Consider the following 17959-nt stretch of genomic DNA (forward strand, 5'->3'; position numbering starts at 1 on the left):
GCCAGGGTAACGGTAAGGTTTAGGGCCAGAGCCAGGGTAACGGTAAGGTTTAGGGCCAGAGCCAGGGTAACGGTAAGGTTTAGGGCCAGAGCCAGGGTAACGGTAAGGTTTAGGGCCAGAGCCAGGGTAACGGTAAGGTTTAGGGCCAGAGCCAGGGTAAAGGTAAGGTTTAGGGCCAGAGCCAGGGTAAAGGTAAGGTTTAGGGCCAGAGCCAGGGTAACGGTAAGGTTTAGGGCCAGAGCCAGGGTAAAGGTAAGGTTTAGGGCCAGAGCCAGGGTTAGGTTCATCTTGTTTCCAGACACTTCTGCCCAAATGCACCAACAGGTCAGACAATACAGAAATACCTGGAAAAGTGCATAATCATTGGCCAACATTGGCTTAATTGGCTAAATCTACCAACCAATCATCTCCCACAACACCTTCCCCTTATGCTAACATAGCAGGCATGAAAGAAAGGCCTGAGTAGAGTTCCCACATCCGGTTTCAGTTTGATGCTGTGTTGTGTTTTAATGCTCTCCTTCAACCACTAGATGTCTCTGGTGGACCTGAGACAAAGGGTCATGTATAAGGCCTGAGACAGAGTTTGGGTTAGGTGGTGATGATGACATGTGCTGTGTTGTGTGTTGTAATGCTCTCCTCTCACCACTATATGTCTCTAGTAGACCTGTGAAGGAAGCTAGTGGAAGCAGCCAAGTCTCACCAGGGCCCCTATTCATAATACCAGCATCCCAAATGGCACCCTATTCCCTATTCAGTGCACTACATTGGACCAGGACCATTCAGGTAAGCAGCAAAGCATCTCAGATTAGAAGTGCTGATCTTGGATCAGTTTGACCATTTAAATAATTATTATTGAGATAACATGGACAGGCGGGTCGAGTTACTGGACAAACTTTTACATTTGGTTGATTAACTGATTGATCGATTGTCTGACTGACTGAGATCTCTCTACTCTACCTGTGAGTGTAGCTGGGGACGTCCCCCTCCACCTGTCTGCCCAGCACGATCAGTACTCCCCCACGGAGGTTCTACTGAGGCCAGGGGTCAGCCATGATGCCCGGACCAAGGTGGACCACACCACCCCCCACATGGCTGCTCCAGCAGGGACAGGCATCGTAGAGGTCCAGCTCCAGGTACAGCCTCCCTCCACATGGCTGCTCCAGCAGGGACAGGCATCGTAGAGGTCCAGCTCCAGGTACAGCCTCCCTCCACATGGCTGCTCCAGCAGGGACAGGCATCGTAGAGGTCCAGCTCCAGGTACAGCCTCCCTCCACATGGCTGCTCCAGCAGGGACAGGCATCGTAGAGGTCCAGCTCCAGGTACAGCCTCTCTCCACATGGCTGCTCCAGCAGGGACAGGCATCGTAGAGGTCCAGCTCCAGGTACAGCCTCCCTCCACATGGCTGCTCCAGCAGGGACAGGCATCGTAGAGGTCCTGCTCCAGGTACAGCCTCCCTCCACATGGCTGCTCCAGCAGGGACAGGCATCGTAGAGGTCCTGCTCCAGGTACAGCCTCCCTCCACATGGCTGCTCCAGCAGGGACAGGCATCGTAGAGGTCCTGCTCCAGGTACAGCCTCCCTTCACATGGCTGCTCCAGCAGGGACAGGCATCGTAGAGGTCCAGCTCCAGGTACAGCCTCCCTCCACATAGCTGACTGTCTATTTAACCAGGTGAGTCCTATTTAGATTTCAATGGGTTTTTTCAAGGGAGCCCTGACCGAGAGAATCAGCAAACAGTTACACAAGTTTCACCCCCCCAAAAATAGTCTTACTCTAAACCAGTGGTTCCCAAACTTTTTATAGTCCTGTACCCCTTCAAACATTCAACCCCTAGCTGCGTACCCCCTCTAGCACCAGGGTCAGAGCACTCTCAAATGTTGTTTTTTGCCATCATTGTAAGCCTGCCAAACACACACACACACACTATACGATACATTAATTAAACATAAGAATGAGTGTGAGTTTGTCACAACCCGGCTCGTGGGAAGTGACAAAGAGCTCTTAGAGGACCAGGGCACAAATAATAATAATCAATAATTTTGCTCTTTATTTAACCATCTAACATAAAAAACCTTATTTGTTCATCGAAATTGTGAATAACTCACAACAGGTTAATGAGAAGGGTGTGCTTGAAAGGATGCACATAACTCGAGTTGTATTGGAAAGTCTCAGTCTGTAACGGCTATCGTGCGAGAGAGTGGACCAAAACGCAGCGGAGTTAGTGTTCATCATATTTAATTATTAAACGGAACACTATACAACTACAAAATAAGAAACTGACAGCCAAACAGTCCTGTCATGTGAAACACAATGACAGAAACAATTACCCACAAAACCCCAACGGAAAAACATGCACTTATGTGTGACTCCCAATCAACAACAACGAACTTCAGCTCTGCCTGATTGGGAGCCACACACACACACACACACACACACGGCCCAAAACAAAGAAATACAAAAACATAGAAAAAGAACATAGAACGCCCACCCAATGTAACACCCTGGCCTAACCAAAATAAAGGACAAAAACCCCTCTCTATGGCCAGGGCGTTACACAGTCTTAAATCATTTCCCACACACAGTCTGTGCCTGTATTTAGTTTTCATGCTAGTGAGAGCCGAGAATCCACTCTCACATAGGTACGTGGTTGCAAAGGGCATCAGTGTCTTAACAGCGCGATTTGCCAAAGCAGGATACATCATACAATGATGGAAAGACCTGTGCGTTGTCTCGCACATTGAATATAGTTGCGGAGAGTCCCTGTAATCCTAGATTCAGGTCATTCATGCTGGAAAAAACATCACCCAGATTGGCCAGTCGTGTGAGAAACTCGTCATCATGCAAGCTGTCAGACAAGTGAAAATTATGGTCAGTAAGAAAACTTTAAGCTCGTCTCTCAATTAAAAAAAACGTGTCTGTCACGTCCTGACCAGTAAAGGGGTCCTTTTGTTATTGTAGTTGGTCAGGACGTGGCAGGGGTGTGTTTGTTTTGTGTGTTTTGGGGTTTCTGGTTTATGTTTTATGTTTTCTATTTCTATGTGGGTTTTCTAATTTGTCTATTTCTATGTTAGTTTTGGGAACGACCTCCAATTAGAAGCAGCTGGTTGTCGTTGCTTCTAATTGGAGGCCATATTTAAGTGGGTTTATTTTCTCTTGTGTTTGTGGGTGGTTGTTTCTTTGTATAGCTGGTTAACCTTACAGGACTGTCGTTCGTTTTCTTGTTTTATTTATTGTTCACGTTTAAAAATAAAGGTATAAATATGGACACTTACCACGCTGCGTATTGGTCCGATGATTTCTCCTCATCAGAAGACGAAGCTTATGACAGTGTCAATACTTTACCCCTTGATAACCAGCTCACTTCTGTATGTTTTAAAAGTGTTACATGGTCGTTGCCCATATCATTGCATAGTGCAGAAAATACACGAGAGATCAGGGCTTTAACAAAGTTATCCATTTTCACTGTAGTGTCCAAAACGTCTTTCAAGCTGTCAGGCATTTCCTTGGCAGCAAGAGCCTCTCGGTGGATGATGCAGTGTACTCAAGTGGCGTCGGGAGCAACTGCTTGCACGTGCGTTACCACTCCACTATGTCTCCCTGTCATGGCTTTTGCGCTATCAGTACAGATACCAACACATCTTGACCACCAAAGTCCATTTGATGTCACAAAGCTGTCCAGTACTTTAAAAATATCCTCTCCTGTTGTCCTGGTTTCCAGTGGTTTGCAGAAGAGGATGTTTTCCTTAATTGACCCCATATAAACGGAACGGACATATACCAGGAGTTGTGTCAGGCCCGCCACATCTGTTGATTCATCCAGCTGTAATGCATAGAATTCACTGGCTTGTATGCAATCAGTAATTGTTTCAAACCATCTCCCTCCATGTCACTGCTGCGTCGTGAAACAGTGTTGTTTGATGAAGGCATTGTCTGTATAGTTTTTATGGCCTTTTCCCCCAGCATTGTCCCAGCCATATCCTAGGCAGCAGGAAGAATTAAGTAATCCACAATAGTATGGGGCTTGCCTGTCCTAGCCACTCGGTAGCTCATCATATAAGACGCTTCTAGACCCTTCTTATTAATGGTATCTGTTGCTTTTATACATGTCTTACTACTCAAAAGTAATTTTACTTCTCGCTCAAAAAACTCCTGGGGCTTATTTTTCAAATTGGCATGTTTTGTTTCTAAATGTCTGCGCAAGAGTGAAGGCTTCATTGAGTTGTGAGATAGTACTTTTGCACATATATTGTAACACACTGTGGCTGAGGAAAGGCACTACTCCCAATATAAGTGAACCCCAAATCAATGTAGTTCATCATATTTGCGCCTCTTCGCTGGTCCAAAGTCCCTGTCTGTTGTTCAGTGCTTTCCCGGGTAAGGGGGCAGTAGCTCTTCGGCTGCATCAGATTCACAACTGTCAGTGTCCATTCTAGCTGGGCTAACAACAAATGTAGAATTACTGATGCTTGCATTGGATATGCTTGTGGAAGCAGAACAACTTGTGTAGTCGACAGGTGCAGGTGTAGTACTGCTGGGAGTAGCAGTATTACCAGTAGAGCTGGTATGTGTCTCTATGGATGCAAGCCTTACTTTTTTTAACCATTTATCCATTTTCGAGCAAACGGAATGAGCAGCAGCTACGTTTGGCTACATATGGACCGTTAGTGGAATTCCCGCGAGACAGTAATGGTTAATGTGATTGTATGTTAATTATTTGACTAGGCTACCTGTGTTTGACATTGTGTTGTTATTTCCCTGAACACTAGATGGTTTCATTTTATTTTGGGCAGTGAAACAAGTCTACTCAGGCGAGAAAAATACCTCACCAAAATGTATAGCCCCGTTGGAAAATATAAAAGGGACTGTTTGAAAAGTGACATTTTTTAAATGTGAATCACATTTTTATTTGGCGTACCCCCGACGGAATTGCGCGTACCCCAGTTTTTGTGCCTAAGGAGTAACAACATAGTTAGTAGCTTATAATGCTCTTAATTAATATATATGTTTCACTCAAGGTTCTGTTTTAGGACCACTATTGTTACTCTGGACCCTGATCTCTCTTTTGAAGAACATATCAAGACTGTTTCAAGGACAGCTTTTTTCCATCTACGTAACATTGCAAAAATCAGAAACTTTCTGTCCAAAAATGACGCAGAAAAATTAATCCATGCTTTTGTTACTTCTAGGCTGGACTACTGCAATGCTCTACTTTCCGGCTACCCGGATAAAGCACTAAACAAACTTCAGTTAGTGCTAAATACGGCTGCTAGAATCCTGACTAGAACCCCAAAATTTGATCATATTACTCCAGTGCTAGCCTCCCTACACTGGCTTCCTGTTAAGGCAAGGGCTGATTTCAAGGTTTTACTGCTAACCTACAAAGCATTACATGGGCTTGCTCCTACCTATCTTTCCGATTTGGTCCTGCCGTACATACCTACACGTACGCTACGGTCACAAGACGCAGGCCTCCTAATTGTCCCTAGAATTTCTAAGCAAACGGCTGGAGGTAGGGCTTTCTCCTATAGAGCTCCATTTTTATGGAATGGTCTGCCTACCAATGTGAGAGACGCAGACTCAGTCTCAACCTTTAAGTCTTTACTGAAGACTTATCTCTTCAGTAGGTCCTATGATTAAGTATAGTCTGGCCCAGGAGTGTGAAGGTGAACGGAAAGGCTGGAGCAACGAACCGCCCTTGCTGTCTCTGCCTTGCCGGTTCCCCTCTTTCCACTGGGATTCTCTGCCTCTAACCCTTTTACAGGGGCTGAGTCACTGGCTTACTGGTGTTCTTCCATGCCGTCCATGGGAGGGGTGCGTCACTTGAGTGGGTTGAGTCACTGACGTGGTCTTCCTGTCTGGGTTGGCGCCCCCCCTTGGGTTGTGCCATGGCGGAGATCGTTGTGGGCTATACTCGGCCTTGTCTTAGGACGGTAAGTTGGTGGTTGGAGACATCCCTCTAGTGGTGTGGGGGCTGTGCTTTGGCAAAGTGGGTGGGGTTATATCCTGCCTGTTTGGCCCTGTCCGGGGTATCATCGGATGGGGCCACAGTGTCTTCTGATCCCTCCTGTCTCAGCCTCCAGTATTTATGCTGCAGTAGTTTATGTGTCGGGGGGCTAGGGTCAGTCTGTTACATCTGGAGTATTTCTCTTGTCTTATCCGGTGTCCTGTGTGAATTTAAATATGCTCTCTCTAATTCTCTCTTCTCTCTTTCTGTCTTTCTCTCGGAGGACCTGAGCCCTAGGACCATGCCTCAGGACTACCTGGTATGATGACTCCTTGCTGTCCCCAGTCCACCTGGCCGTGCTGCTGCTCCAGTTTCAACTGTTCTGCCTGCGGCTATGGAACCCTGACCTGTTCACCGGACGTGCTTGTTGCACCCTCGACAACTACTATGATTATTATTATTTGACCATGCTGGTCATTTATGAACATTTTAACATCTTGACCATGTTCTGTTATAATATCCACCCTGCACAGCCAGAAGAGGACTGGCCACCCCTCATAGCCTGGTTCCTCTCTAGGTTTCTTCCTAGGTTTTTGGCCTTTCTAGGGAGTTTTTCCTAGGGAGTTTTTACTAGCCACCGTGCTTCTTTCACATGCTTTGCTTGCTGTTTGGGGTTTTAGGCTGGGTTTCTGTACAGCACTTTGAGATATCAGCTGATGTACGAAGGGCTATATAAAAATAAATTTGATTTGATTTGACTTTACATATGAATAAAATGTCACAGAAATTATTCACAAAATAACTACTTTGTTTAATTCATTCATAAAACAACATGACGCTCAAAAATGAATTGATGATGTTATGGAAGAAAGGACTGTGAGATATTACAATTCAGATTCACCTGGACGACTTTGATGTGTGTCTAAAACTCCCGTCTCTGTTCAGACCTCCATTACATAAGATCAGTAGTCATTCTACCATTACAGCCCCATCCCCCTGTGATCTCCTGCCATCAGCAACAGTCGTCCACTGTCATAGGGCCACCGAGCTAATGCCGTTATTAACTGCTGTTACAGGGCCACTGAGCTAATGCCGTTATTAACTACACACTCATCCACTGTCATAGGGGATGCGTTCATAATGCCACCCTTTTCCCTATATAGTGCACTACTTTTTAACCAGGGCCCATAGGGTAGAATAGTAGAATGACTGATCTCTAATAGGGCCCTGGGCAAAAGCAGTGCATTATGTAGGGAATAGGGTGCCATTTGGGACATGCCCAGGGACTGTAGGGCCCCTGTAGGGAACAGGGAGTACAGGACAATGGCCCCATTGATCTCTCTGCTCTGCTGTAGCATGTAGCATGGGATCCACTGACGTCAATGACCAGGCCTGTTGTACAGGGGACATTCTTTACTGCATAATGAATGTCCCAACTGTCTGGGACAGTAATGCTATATGTTGATGTTTTTTTTGTTAATTGTTCATATTGATAAATGAATGAATGAGTGAGTGAGAAGACTTCTGCTCCTTCGTTTGACCAATTGATTGATTCATTGAGATCAATTGATCAAGTTTGATTCGATTGATCGAGATCAATTTGATGGATCAATAGATTGACTGCCCCCCCCCCCGCTATCTCTGTCCTCTGTGTTCCAGCACAGGGCTGATGTGAATACTAAAGACATGCTGAAGATGAGTGCTCTCCGCTGGGCTGTGCAGCACGGCGACAGAGAGGTGGTGGACTTGCTGATCCAGTGGACATCCACACTACCAGCAAGTTCTGTAAACTGGCCCTCGACAACGTCAACAACCAGCTGGCTGAGATCCTACAGGTTCAGAATACTGGATGTGTTAACAAAGCAGTGTTGGTCAATTCCATTACAATTCGTTAAAGGAAGTAAACTGATATTCAAACTTTCTCAATGACGATGATCATTTTCCTGATGGGTGTAGGCTTGAGAGAGGCAGTTTGTGTTATGACGATGTACAGTTGTTGTTTTTTCACTTTGACCTGAAATTGTACTTACAGAATGCACCTTTAATCTATAACCTTTTGAAATATGTCTTCCTGTCTTTAAATAATAATCTGTACCCTGTTTGCTGTGTATATTTGCACTATGGATTGGTTTCTGTCCCATCAATGACCTCCCTAGAGAAATGAATGAGAGGGAGTGTGTATTTCACAGTGTTTAAATGTCAGGGGATGGGAATGGTGGGAACAGTGCAGCTGGTGCCTGGGCTTGTGGCAGTGTTATACATATGGACGGTGTCTCAAATGGCACCCTATTCCCTATATAGTGCACTACTTTTGACCAGAGCCCATAGGGAATAGGGAGCCACTTAGAACGGGCCCATGGTATCCTCAGCCAGTGAAATAGACAGGTGTGACAAAGACCTTTGATTCAGTGTTTGGTCTCCATTCTGTAATGTTTCACCTTGTTTGTTTTGAAACCATCATACAACTCAAACATCACAGATGTGAGCGAAACCAAACCAACGTCAATACATTCAGCTAGTCAGACAGGAAACCAACGTCAGTACATTCAGCTAGTCAGACAGGAAACCAACGTCAATACATTCAGCTAGTCAGACAGGAAACCAACGTCAATACATTCAGCTAGTCAGACAGGAAACCAACGTCAGTACATTCAGCTAGTCAGACAGGAAACCAACGTCAATACATTCAGCTAGTCAGACAGGAAACCAACGTCAATACATTCAGCTAGTCAGACAGGAAACCAACGTCAATACATTCAGCTAGTCAGACAGGAAACCAACGTCAATACATTCAGCTAGTCAGACAGGAAACCAACGTCAGTACATTCAGCTAGTCAGACAGGAAACCAACGTCAATACATTCAGCTAGTCAGACAGGAAACCAACGTCAATACATTCAGCTAGTCAGACAGGAAACCAACGTCAGTACATTCAGCTAGTCAGACAGGAAACCAACGTCAATACATTCAGCTAGTCAGACAGGAAACCAACGTCAATACATTCAGCTAGTCAGACAGGAAACCAACGTCAATACATTCAACTAGTCAGACAGGAAACCAACGTCAATACATTCAGCTAGTCAGACAGGAAACCAACGTCAGTACATTCAGCTAGTCAGACAGGAAACCAACGTCAATACATTCAGCTAGTCAGACAGGAAACCAACGTCAATACATTCAGCTAGTCAGACAGGAAACCAACGTCAGTACATTCAACTAGTCAGACAGGAAACCAACGTCAGTACATTCAGCTAGTCAGACAGGAAACCAACGTCAATACATTCAGCTAGTCAGACAGGAAACCAACGTCAATACATTCAGCTAGTCAGACAGGAAACCAACGTCAATACATTCAGCTAGTCAGACAGGAAACCAACGTCAATACATTCAACTAGCCAGAGAGGAAATGAAACAATATACTTTCACAGAATAGGTTTTGTATGTGTGTGCGTGTGCGTGTGTGTGTATCGTGAGTGTGCATCTACAGGGACGTCTGGTGGACCTGATGACTGTTATTATTCCAGTCAGTGGTGGACCTGATGACTGTTATTATTCCAGTCAGCGGTGGACCTGATGACTGTTATTATTCCAGTCTGTGGTGGACCTGGTGACTGTTATTATTCCAGTCAGTGGTAGACCTGGTGACTGTTATTATTCCAGTCAGTGGTGGACCTGATGACTGTTATTATTCCAGTCAGCGGTGGACCTGATGACTGTTATTATTCCAGTCAGCGGTGGACCTGATGACTGTTATTATTCCAGTCAGCGGTGGACCTGGTGACTGTTATTATTCCAGTCAGTGGTGGACCTGATGACTGTTATTATTCCAGTCAGCGGTGGACCTGGTGACTGTTATTATTCCAGTCAGTGGTGGACCTGGTGACTGTTATTATTCCAGTCAGTGGTAGACCTGGTGACTGTTATTATTCCAGTCAGTGGTGGACCTGATGACTGTTATTATTCCAGTCAGCGGTGGACCTGATGACTGTTATTATTCCAGTCAGCGGTGGACCTGATGACTGTTATTATTCCAGTCAGCGGTGGACCTGATGACTGTTATTATTCCAGTCAGCGGTGGACCTGATGACTGTTATTATTCCAGTCAGCGGTGGACCTGATGACTGTTATTATTCCAGTCTGTGGTGGACCTGATGACTGTTATTATTCCAGTCAGCGGTGGACCTGATGCCTGTTATTATTCCAGTCAGTGGTGGACCTGGTGACTGTTATTATTCCAGTCAGTGGTGGACCTGATGACTGTTATTATTCCAGTCAGCGGTGGACCTGATGACTGTTATTATTCCAGTCTGTGGTGGACCTGGTGACTGTTATTATTCCAGTCAGTGGTGGACCTGATGACTGTTATTATTCCAGTCAGTGGTGGACCTGGTGACTGTTATTATTCCAGTCAGTGGTGGACCTGATGACTGTTATTATTCCAGTCAGCGGTGGACCTGATGACTGTTATTATTCCAGTCAGTGGTAGACCTGGTGACTGTTATTATTCCAGTCAGTGGTGGACCTGGTGACTGTTATTATTCCAGTCAGCGGTGGACCTGGTGACTGTTATTATTCCAGTCAGCGGTGGACCTGATGACTGTTATTATTCCAGTCAGTGGTGGACCTGGTGACTGTTATTATTCCAGTCAGTGGTGGACCTGGTGACTGTTATTATTCCAGTCAGCGGTGGACCTGATGACTGTTATTATTCCAGTCAGCGGTGGACCTCCCCATAATGATCTGAGAACTCCACTTCTTACCAATGTTACACTTCGTAAACCATTCTGATGCAGTGGTAACGTCTGTTATTCTCTGTGTTTTATACTGTTTAGTTTCTTCTTGTTTTAATGTTGGCAATTATTGTTTATTTAAGGTTTGCCATGTATTTCCAACTCAGAATGACCTCACATTATCTTGATGCCTTCTGTGTTGAATCAGAACAATGGGTCTTTTAGAATGGAATATGTTCTCACAAAAGGTGATGGCGTGGGGCTTTTTGTTGTGTGGCTATCAATGTGCACTCTGCCCTGAGTCCCTCGCCACAGACAGACATACATTGGGAGAAGAGAGGCGGGGCGTACCACCAATTAGGTGCCCTTTGAGATGTGGAACTATTGATTTCCCCTCATTTTAACATTCTGTCAAAAATAATGTTAAACGGAATAAAAAACAACGTTTCCCATCTCAAGAGGTTGAATAAAAAAATGACTAGAGTAAGTGCCTATTAAGTGCCAAATAAAGTAACAGGGTTGACCGTAACAGGGTTGACTGTAACAGGGTTGAACATTTCATCTTAAATAAGCCATGAATCCCATTTTGACAAGGGAAATGGAAGCTTGTTGTGTGGAACAGGGAGGGGAAATTGAATGCAAGCGTCACAAAAAATATGACAATAATTGTTAAACATTTCTAGCCTGTCTAGTTATGGGTAACAAGAGACGATGTGTTGGTAACAGGGTCAACGTGTTGGGTAACAGGGTTGACGTGTTCGGTAACAGGGTCCACGTGTTGGGTAACAGGGTTGACGTGTTGGGTAACAGGGTCAACGTGTTGGGTAACAAGAGACGACGTGTTGGGTAACAGGGTCAACGTGTTGGGAAACAGGGTCGATGTGTTGGGTAACAGGGTCCACGTGTTGGGTAACAGGGTTGACGTGTTGGGTAACAGGGTTTGACATGTTGGGTAACATAGTTTGACGTGTTGGGTAACAGGGTCAACGTGTTGGGTAACAGGGTCCACGTGTTGGGTAACAGGGTCCACGTGTTGGGTAACAGAGTTGACGTATTGGGTAACAGGGTTTGACGTGTTGGGAAACAGGGTTGACGTGTTGGGTTACAGGGTCGATGTGTTGGGTAACAGGGTCCACGTGTTGGGCAACAGGGTTTGACGTGATGTGTTGGGAAACAGGGTTTGACGTGTTGGGTAACAGGGTCCACGTGTTGGGCAACAGGGACAGGGTCAACATGTTGGGTAACAGGGTCGACGTGTTGGGTAACAGAGTTGACGTGTTGGGTAACAGGGTCGACGTGTTGGGTAACAGGGTCCACGTGTTGGGTAACAGGGTCCACGTGTTGGGTAACAGGGTCCACGTGTTGGGTAACAGTGTTGACGTGTTGGGTTACAGGGTCGACGTGTTGGGTAACAGGATCGACGTGTTGGGTAACAGGGTCGACGTGTTGGGTAACAGGGTCGACGTGTTGGGTAACAGGGTCCACGTGTTGGGTAACAGGGTCCACGTGTTGGGTAACAGGGTCGACGTGTTGGGAAACAGGGTTTGAAGGGTTGTGTTGGGTAACAGGGTCGACGTGTTGGGTAACAGAGTTGACGTGTTGGATAACAGGGTTGACATGTTGGGTAACAGGGTTGACATGTTGGGTAACAGGGTTGACGTGTTGGGTAACAGGGTTGACATGTTGGGTAACAGGGTTGACGTGTTGGGTAACAGGGTTGGCATGTTGGGTAACAGGGTTGACGTGTTGTGCTCGACCTGCTCAGTTTTCCACCAGAAGATGGCCAAAAAGCAGCTCACCTGGTTTTACACTGTGATTTGACTAATTAGATGTTCAATGTTAAAATATTTAAAAAGAATAGTTTTACCGTTTTTAAAAGGAGAGTTCAGTTCACGTTACCTTCAAATGAGGGACCTTTTTTTTCTTAAAGTGATTCACTAATCACATGAAATAAATAAATAATAGTCTTCAGAAATGACTTTGTCAAATCAATGATGGTGACAACGTTGATAAATGTTGGAGTTAGGTGTTTGAAAATCTTCCTGGAAGTCACAGCCCACTGGGGTACAGAACCTCATTTTAATGTGGATAACTGGGGTAATATTTGGTTGAGACGTTGATAAATGAGATTATAACTTATATTCACCTACTCAAAAAGACAGGCAAAAGTTAGTTGAATTTCCAGTGTTATGACTATGCTTTCAACCATCTAAAAACACTTTCCAGTGGAAAAACAATGTCTGATTTATTTTTTATTTAGTTGTCACCCAAATGTCTATCACTGTACTTTCAACCATTTAAAAGCACAGAAAAGTTCAAATGGGAACACAATGTCAAATATTTTGTTTACACAGGAGGACCTACGTTTCCATCTTCATCCTCTTCATTTTATACATTAAAAGGCAATCAGAGTAACTGAACAGCTGATGCTTTCCAAAGTACTGATGGAGTTGGGATGCTCTTCAAAATATTGCAGTCTTTTCTGTTCTTTGGACCCATGATTCATTCTTGATTTTTTTATGGATGGATACATTCTCATTTGAAATTACACATAGATGAGGAAAATGGAGAAATAGATATTATGTCATAAGAGTTATTCCATCTCATTCATCTGTCATTGGGAGGTTTACCGTAAGTGGACGAAGATTTTTTCTTTAATGAGTCCGACGCAGAGGATATACTACTTTCCGGAGACCAGGGACAAATCCCTGTCATTCGCATGAAGAAAAGGCAGAGATACAGAGGGAGAAGGTCGGAACGCCTTGTGAGGATTCAGAGGCGAGTGAGTAAATCGCCACTACCATCGGTTCTATTGGTCAACGTGCAATCACTGGAAAACAAACTCGATGATCTACAGTCGAGACTAGCCTACCAACGGGACATTAAAAACTGTAATATCTTATGTTTTACCCAGTCGTGGCTGAACGACGACACAGATAATATAGAGCTGGCTGCGGCTCTGGCGGCGCCGGACTGGCGGGCGGCTCTGGCGGCTCCGGACTGGCGGGCGGCTCTGGCGGCTCCGGACTGGCGGGCGGCTCTGGCGGCTCCGGACTGGCGGGACTTTCAGTAGGCCTGGCTCTGGGCGCAGGCACAGGACTCACCAGGCTGGGGAGACTTGCAGGAGGCCTGGCTCTGGGAGCAGGCACAGGATAGACCGGGTCCTGGAGACGCACTGGAGGTCTGGAGCGCACGGCCTGCACAACCCGTCCTGGCTCGATGCCCACTCTAGCATGGCTCTTGCGGGGGGCTGGCCTATAGCGCACCGGGCTATGAGCACGAACTGGAGACACCGTGCGCTTCACAGCATAACACGGTGCCTGACCAGTACCACGCTGCTTCCGGTAAGCACGGGAAGTTGGCTCAGGTCTATCGCCTGACTCCGCCAATCTCCCCGTGAGCTGCCTCTCAGCCTTCCCGGGTAGGCTCCGATATCTGTCGATCACCTGGCCCCAAGTCCAGTCTCTCCTCCCAATCTACTCCTGATGAGTCCAGGTGTCCATCTCCTCCCGAGCACGCTGCTTGATCCAGTTGTGGTGGGTAGTTCTGTAACGATCATCTGACAGAGGGGACCAAGATGCAGCGGGGTAAGTGCTCATATTAACTTTAATGACACTTTAAATAAAACAAGAAAACGAAAGCCAACAGTTCTGCCAGGTGAACACACAAGACAGAAAACAACTACCCACAAAACCCCAAAGGAAAACAGGCTGCCTAAGTATGGCTCCCAATCAGCGACAACGATGTACAGCTGTCCCTGATTGAGAGCCATACCAGGCCAAACCAAAGAAATACAAAGCATAGAAAAAAGGACATAGAATGCCCACACTAGTCACACCCTGGCCTAACCAAAATAGAGAATAAAACCCTCTCTATGGCCAGGGCGTGACAGATATCCACGTAGTCAAAATATAAAACCCAGTTGTTTAATAATTCTAAGATCTTCAAAAGGTTGGTGCTTGCTCATCCACTCAGTGTTCCACATAATGTAAACAGGTTAAGGGTTTAGATGACCTTACCCTCAACTTGTTAAAGGAAAACAACAGGAGACAAAAGGAGCACCTATGTGAGAATGCTGTTCATTGACTACAGCTCACCGTTCAACACCATAGTGCCCACAAAGCTAAGCAAAGCACCCTGGGACTAAACACCTCCCTCTGCAATTGGATCCTGGACTTCCTGACGGGCCTCCCCCAGGTGATTAGGGTGGGCAACAACACATCTGCCACGCTGATCCTCAACACCGGGGCCCATCAGGGGTGCATGCTTAGTCCCCTCCTGTACTCCCTGTCCACATCACCAACAAACTATCATGGTCCAAACACACCAAGACAGTCGTGAAGAGGGTACGACAACACCTTTTCCCCCTCAGGAGACTGAAAAGATTTGGCATAGGTCTCCAGAACCTCAAAAAGTTCTACAGCTGCACCATCGAGAGCATCCTGACCAGTTGCATCACCGCCTGGTATGGCAATTGCTCGGCATCTGACCTTAAAGCGCTACAGAGGGTATTGAATACGACCCAATACATCACTTGGGCCAAGCTCCCTGACATCCAGGACCTACTGTATATACTAGGCGGTGTCAGAGGAAGGCCACAAAAATTGTCAAAGACTCCAGTCACCCAAGTCATAGACTGTTCTCTCTGCTACCGCACGGCAAGTGGTACCGGAGTGCCAAGTCTAGGTCCAAAAAGCTCCATAACAGCTTCTAACCCCAAGCTATAAGACTGCTGAACAATTACAGTTTTTTACGATTGCTTACACACTAAAATTGAACTTTTCCCACAATTAGCAAAACCTTACACTCAAGGAGCAAAACACAAGGCTAGATTTGCACAACTGTAAGCACATTGTCAGCTTCACACTATTTGCAAAACATTACACACAGTGATTTGCAAAACACTAAACACACTTGTATACATCAGACACAGAAGTATATCATGATGTCACTTCCCTGCAATTCCAAAGCACTGACTGTCAAATTACCACACCTATGAGCCAATCTGTTAAACACAGCCATCAGGTGCACAAACACATGATTGCTAAATTGTAGACACACCAATTAAGCACTATAAAAATGCAGCAGGTAAGTTCACCTGCCTTCAACCAAAATGGAAGGAGTCAGAAGAAGAGTGAGGGTGAGAGGAGGAGTACACAGAGGAGGAGAAGGAGGTAGAGGAAGAGGCAGAGGCCGAGCCAGAGGTCAAGGAAGACCTGAAGCAGGAGGAGAACGTGCACAAAGAAGAAGAGGACCAAACTTATCAAATGGCATTCGTGCAACACTAGTGGACCATGTTGTGAACCACGGATTGATGCTGAGGGAGGCTGGACTGAGAGTTCAGACAAATCTTAGCAGATATACAGTGGCATCTGTCATAAGGACTTTTCGACAGGAACACAGGTAAAAGAAGATCTGTCTACAGTTACAGTAATCAGCCGCTTATTGTATGCACCATATCAGCACTTGTGATACCCCTTCCTGTGACATTGTACAGTAAGTTACATGTATTATTCTCTACATAGGATTGAGGGTCGGGAACGACAAGGAGGAAGGGGGCCCATATTCACGCAAGAACAAGAGAGAGAGATAATAAACATGGTTTTGGCCAATAATGCTATCAGGCTCAGAACTACAAGCCAACATTATCGGTGACCATGCCATTTTCAATAATCAAATCAAATCAAATCAAATTTATTTTTATATAGCCCTTCGTACATCAGCTGATATTCTCAAAGTGCTGTACAGAAACCCAGCCTAAAACCCCAAACAGCAAGCAAAGCATGTGAAAGAAGCACGGTGGCTAGGAAAAACTCCCTAGGAAAAACTCCCTAGAAAGGCCAAAAACCTAGGAAGAAACCTAGAGAGGAACCAGGCTATGAGGGGTGGCCAGTCCTCTTCTGGCTGTGCAGGGTGGATATTATAACAGAACATGGTCAAAATGTTAAAATGTTAAAATGTTCATAAATGACCAGCATGGTCAAATAATAATAATCATAGTAGTTGTCGAGGGTGCAACAAGCACGTCCGGTGAACAGGTCAGGGTTCCATAGCCGCAGGCAGAACAGTTGAAACTGGAGCAGCAGCACGGCCAGGTGGACTGGGGACAGCAAGGAGTCATCATACCAGGTAGTCCTGAGGCATGGTCCTAGGGCTCAGGTCCTCCGAGAGAAAGACAGAAAGAGAGAAAGAGAGAATTAGAGAGAGCATATTTAAATACACACAGGACACCGGATAAGACAAGAGAAATACTCCAGATGTAACAGACTGACCCTAGCCCCCCGACACATAAACTACTGCAGCATAAATACTGGAGGCTGAGACAGGAGGGATCAGAAGACACTGTGGCCCCATCCGATGATACCCCGGACAGGGCCAAACAGGCAGGATATAACCCCACCCACTTTGCCAAAGCACAGGCCCCACACCACTAGAGGGATGTCTCCAACCACCAACTTACCGTCCTAAGACAAGGCCGAGTATAGCCCACAACGATCTCCGCCATGGCACAACCCAAGGGGGGGGCGCCAACCCAGACAGGAAGACCACGTCAGTGACTCAACCCACTCAAGTGACGCACCCCTCCCATGGACGGCATGGAAGAACACCGGTAGGCCAGTGACTCAGCCCCTGTAAAAGGGTTAGAGGCAGAGAATCCCAGTGGAAAGAGGGGAACCGGCAAGGCAGAGACAGCAAGGGCGGTTCGTTGCTCCAGCCTTTCCGTTCACCTTCACACTCCTGGGCCAGACTATACTTAATCATAGGACCTACTGAAGAGATAAGTCTTCAGTAAAGACTTAAAGGTTGAGACTGAGTCTGCGTCTCTCACATTGGTAGGCAGACCATTCCATAAAAATGGAGCTCTATAGGAGAAAGCCCTACCTCCAGCCGTTTGCTTAGAAATTCTAGGGACAATTAGGAGGCCTGCGTCTTGTGACCGTAGCGTACGTGTAGGTATGTACGGCAGGACCAAATCGGAAAGATAGGTAGGAGCAAGCCCATGTAATGCTTTGTAGGTTAGCAGTAAAACCTTGAAATCAGCCCTTGCCTTAACAGGAAGCCAGTGTAGGGAGGCTAACACTGGAGTAATATGATCAAATTTTTTGGTTCTAGAATGTCCATCAGGTCTCTCTGTCAACACTGGCACGCATCCTGAAAAGACATCAGGTTGAAATGAAACAACTTTATCGAGTGCCTTTTGAGCGGAATTCAGAGAGGGTCAAACGGCTGCGGCATGAGTATGTGGAGGTTTGTATTGTTCACTTTAGCACTGTGATGTTGCATACT

This window comes from Salmo salar, chromosome ssa26 (assembly GCF_905237065.1).
Source record: "Salmo salar chromosome ssa26, Ssal_v3.1, whole genome shotgun sequence".
In the NCBI taxonomy this organism is placed as follows: domain Eukaryota; kingdom Metazoa; phylum Chordata; class Actinopteri; order Salmoniformes; family Salmonidae; genus Salmo; species Salmo salar.